This window comes from Tachyglossus aculeatus, unplaced genomic scaffold (genome assembly GCF_015852505.1).
Source record: "Tachyglossus aculeatus isolate mTacAcu1 unplaced genomic scaffold, mTacAcu1.pri scaffold_153_arrow_ctg1, whole genome shotgun sequence".
NCBI lineage: Eukaryota > Metazoa > Chordata > Mammalia > Monotremata > Tachyglossidae > Tachyglossus > Tachyglossus aculeatus.
In genome coordinates, this window is record NW_024044876.1 from 220,939 (window position 1) to 226,069 (window position 5,131).

Here is a 5,131-nt window from a genome sequence, read left to right on the forward strand (position 1 = left end):
GGAGATAAGATAGAACTTTCTTTCTACATAAGCAAGAAAAGAAATACAGGTCAACTCTTGCTTTCATTCATGGCCCAAAGACTGTCTGTAAAAACTTTGGTCATTGGGAAGAAGTATGATCTGGGAACAGGATATTCAATAGGTTTAGCACTCCTTTTCCAGCATGGGCTAGTGACAGAGCATGGGCTTGGGAGTCAGATGAACCTGGGTTCTAAGCCCGGCTCTGCCACTTGCCTTCTGTGTGATCTTGGGCAAAGTCACTGTGCCTCAATTAACTTATTTGGTAGATGGGAACTAGCCCCTTGGGGTACAGGGACTGTGTTCAACCCGATTTTCTTTTATCAATCCCAACTCTTAGTACAGTGCCTGGCATACAGTAAGTGCTTAACAAACCATTACTATTATCACTATTCTTATTATGATTTTTATTATTATATGAGAGCACTGGGAAACACCAGCGAGGAACTCGTTCATACCCTACATGTAGATTTTCTTTCAAAAGTATCTTTTCATTCATTTCATTCAATCCATCATATATACTGTGCACTTGCTGTGTTCAGAGCACTGTACTAAGAGCTTGGAAAGTACAATTCGGCAACAGAGATAATCCCTACCCATCAACGGGCTCAAAGTCTAGAAGGGGGGAAACAGACAACAAAACAAAACAAAACAAGTAGACAGGCATCAATAGCATCAATATAAATAAATAGAATTATAGATACACATCATTAATAAAATAAATAAAATAAGATATATGTATGTATATACACAAGTGTTGTGGTGTGGGGAGGGTGTATAGCAGAGGGAGGGAGTCGGGGCGATGGGAAGGGGAGGAGGAGCAGAGAAAAAGGGGGCTCAGTGTGAGAAGGCCTCCTGGAGGAGGTTAGCTTTCAGTAGGAAATTACTTTCCATCTGCATGGGCCCCGATCAATTTCCCTCCTTGGACAATAAAGGGCAATGTTCTCCAAAGATATTACAATGCTGTTCTTGCCTTGTCTTATGCCATCAAGTCGTTTCTGACCCATTGTGAGACCAGAGACACATCTCTCCCAGAACGCCCTGCTCTCCATCTGCAATCATTCTAGTAGTGCATCCAAAAATACGGAAGTGGTTTACCATTGCCTCCTTCCACACTGTAAACCTGAGTCTCTGCCTTCGACTCTCTCCCTTGCTGCTGTTGCCGAGCATGGGTGAGCCTTGACTTGTAGCAGATTGCCTTCCATTCGCTAGCCAATGCCCAAGCTAGGAATGGAATGGGTAGGCCTCTGCTCGACTATCCCTCCCATAGCCTAGACTGGTAGAGCACTGGAAACTCTCCAGGTGCAACCCTGATGGGGGTACAATGCTGTTACTGAATAGCTATGCTAGGGCACAGCAGTAGAGACAAAAATCTTAGTTAAGAAAGGAACACCTGTCTTTCTTTGCCTCCCCTCTGTGTTCATTCATTCCTTTCTGTTCATTCACTTTCCCTGCCTTTGCTCCATCCAGGTCTCTTTGATGAAATATGAAATCATCATCGTCATCAACATCATACTTATCACCATTATCATCATCATCCTCTATCCCTCTTCCCCCTTCCCTTTCCTTCCCTTCCTTCTATCCCCTTCTATCCGCCCCTTCTATCCTTCTATCCGCCTTCTATCTCTCCTCGACGCTGCCAACCTCGTCCTCCACCCCACCTCACCCACTCACCAACTTGGTCATACACTCGACCTCATCATCTCCTATCGCTGCACTGTGTCCACCCTCACTAACTCTGAAATCCCTCTCTCTGATCATAATCTTCTCACCTGCCTCCTCACTCACACTCCTTTCCCCTATAAATCCATATTACTGCCTCACAGAGATCTCCACTCTCTTGACCCCAACCATCTTTCAGAGCGCCTCACACCCCACCTCGCCGCCCTCTCCTCTCCACCCAGTCTTGATGATCAGATTACTGCTCTCAACTCTACCCTTTCTACTCAGCTAGACTCACTCGCTCCCCTTTCCCTTCGCTGCTCTCGTACCATTAACCCAAGCCCTGGATCACTGCCACTGTCCACCTCCTTCGCTCTTATGCTCGAGCGGCTGAACACTGATGGCGAAAGTCTAAACACCATGCCAAACTCGTTCACTTCAGGTTTATCCTTTCCTGCCTTAACTCAGCCCTCTCCTCTGCCAGGCAAAACTATTTCTTCTCCCTTATTGACACCCATGCCCATCACCCCCGCCAGCTCTTCCATACATTCAACTCCCTTCTCAGGCCCGCGGTTCCTCCCCCTCCTCCTTCCCTCACCCCCAACGATATGGCATCCTTCTTCATTAACAAAATTAAATCCATCAGATCCGACCTCCCCAAAGTCACTTCCCCGCCTTCTCCAACCCCCCGGCTCTCAACACTCTCTGCTACTCTCCCATCCTTCCCAGCAGTATCCTCAGAGGAGCTCTACTCCCTCCTCTCAAGTGCTACTCCGGCCACCTGTGCTTCTGACCCCATTCCATCTCATCTCATGAAATCTCTCGCTCCATCCCTTCTCCCCTCCTTAGTTTCCATCTTCAACCGCTCACTCTCCACTGGTTCCTTCGCCTCTGCCTTCAAACATGCCCATGTCTCTCCCATCCTAAAAAAATCCTCTCTTGACCCCACCTCACCTTCTAGTTATCGTCCCATATCCCTCCTACCATTCCTTTCCAAACTCCTTGAACGAGTTGTCTACATGCGTTGCCTCGAAATCCTCAACAACAACTCTCTCCTCGACCCCCTCCAGTCTGGCTTCTGTCCCCTACATTCTACGGAAACTGCCTTCTCAAAGGTCACCAATGACCTCCTGCTTGCCAAATCCAACGGCTCATACTCTGTCCTAATCCTCCTCGACCTCTCAGCTGCCTTCGACAAAGTGGACCACCCCCTTCTCCTCAACACGCTATCTGACCTTAGCTTTACAGACTCCGTCCTCTCCTGGTTCTCCTCTTATCTCTCCGGTCGTTCATTCTCAGTCTCCTTTTCAGGCTCCTCCTCCCCCTCCCATCCTCTTACTGTGGGGGTTCCCCAAGGTTCAGTGCTTGGTCCCCTTCTGTTCTCGATCTACACTCAGTCCCTTGGTGACCTCATTCGCTCCCACGGCTTCAACTATCATCTCTACGCTGATGACACCCAGATCAGCATCTCTGCCCCTGCTCTCTCCCCCTCTCTCCAGGCTCGCATCTCCTCCTGCCTTCAGGACATCTCCATCTGGATGTCTGCCTGCCACCTAAAACTCAACATGTCCAAGACTGAACTCCTTGTCTTCCCTCCCAAACCCTGCCCTTTCCCTGACTTTCCCATCTCTGTTGACGGCACTACCTTCTTTCCTGTCTCACAAGCCCGCAACCTTGGCGTCATCCTCGACTCGGCTCTCTCATTCACCCCTCACATCCAAGCGGTCACCAAAACCTGCTAGTCTCAGCTCCGCAACATTGCCAAGATCCGCCCTTTCTTCTCCATCAATACCACCACCCTGCTCGTTCAAGCTCTCATCATATCCCGTCTGGACTACTGCATCAGCCTTCTCTCTGATCTCCCATCCTCGTGTCTCTCCTCACTTCAATACATACTTCATGCTGCTGCCTGCATTGCCTTTGTCCAGAAACGCTCTGGGCATGTTACTCCCCTTCTCAAAAATCTCCAATGGCTACCAATCAATCTGCGCATCAGGCAGAAACTCCTCACCCTCGGCTTCAAGGCTCTCCATCACCTCGCCCCTCCTACCTCACCTCCCTTCTCTCCTTCTAAAGCCCACCCCGCACCCTTCGCTCCTCTACCGCTAATCTCCTCACCGTACCTCGTTCTCGCAGATCCCACCATCGACCCCCGGCCCACGTCATCCCCCTGTCCTGGAATGCCCTCCCTCTGCCAATCCGCCAAGCTAGCTCTCTTCCTCCCTTCAAGGCCCTACTGAGAGCTCACCTCCTCCAGGAGGCCTTCCCAGACTGAGCCCCTTCCTTCCTCTCCCCCTCCTCCCCCTCTCCATCCCCCCATCTTACCTCCTTCTCTTCCCCACAACACCTGTATATATGTATATATGTTTGTACATATTTATTACTCTATTTATTTATTTATTTATTTATTTTACTTGTACATGTCTATTCTATTTATTTTATTTATTTTGTTAGTATGTTTGGTTTTGTTCTCTGTCTCCCCCTTTTAGACTGTGAGCCCACTGTTGGGTAGGGACTGTCTCTATATGTTGCCAACTTGTACTTTCCAAGCGCTGAGTACAGTGCTCTGCACATAGTAAGTGCTCAATAAATACGATTGATTGATTGATTGATCGATTGATTGATCCTCATTCTCCGTATCTGTTATTTTTAATTCTGACTTTTCAAAAGGAAAATACGTATATCAAAATGTTTATGGTGGCCTTTTCATTCATTCATTCATTCATTCATTCAATCGTATTTATTGAGCACTTACTGTGTGCAGAGCACTGTACTATGTGCTTGGGAAGTACAAGTCGGGAACCTATAGAGACGGTCCCCACCCAACAATGGGCTCACGGTCTAGAAGAGGGAGACAGACAACAAAACAAAGCATGTCTTCAATTGACCTTTGATTGAGATCTAGGATTATCTGACAGTGCAGGAAGTAATTCATATCCAATGATCTAAAGTGATCTACACTATGAGTAAAGAAACTTAAATTGAGCCAAGTTCCAAAAGAGAAGCAGCGTTACTCAATGGAAAGAGTATGGCCTTGGGAATCAGAGGTCATGGGTTCTAATCCCAGCTCCACTACTTGTCAGCTGTGTGACTTTGGGCAAGTCACTTTTCTTCTCTGTGCCTCAGTTACCTCATCTATAAAATGGGGATAAAGACTGTAAGCCCCATGTGGGATAATCGGATAACCTTGTATCCTCCCCAGCGCTTAGAACAGTGCTTTGCACATAGTAAGCACTTAGCAAATACCGTCATTATTATAATTAAAATGTTATCTCTAGAGTGACCATGTCATTAGATATCATTGTAGTTACTACTTTTACTGGTTAGGAGCTAGAGAGAGAGGCTGTTTGAAAACCGGGGTGGGAGCTAGTGGAAAGTATAAATGTCCAGAAATCAGGAGACGTGGGTTCCAATTCCAAGTCTTGTACTGTCACAACTGTTGTGCATGATT

General features: G+C 47.4%; 1 non-coding gene across 1 annotated transcript; it reads right to left on the reverse strand.

The window, feature by feature from the left end:
- Positions 1–1,200: 1,200 nt before the first annotated feature.
- Positions 1,201–1,340, reverse strand: LOC119923197. The gene has a single exon (XR_005448788.1). It is a non-coding gene; the product is annotated as a small nucleolar RNA SNORA7 (small nucleolar RNA).
- Between the last annotated feature and the right edge of the window lie 3,791 nt (positions 1,341–5,131).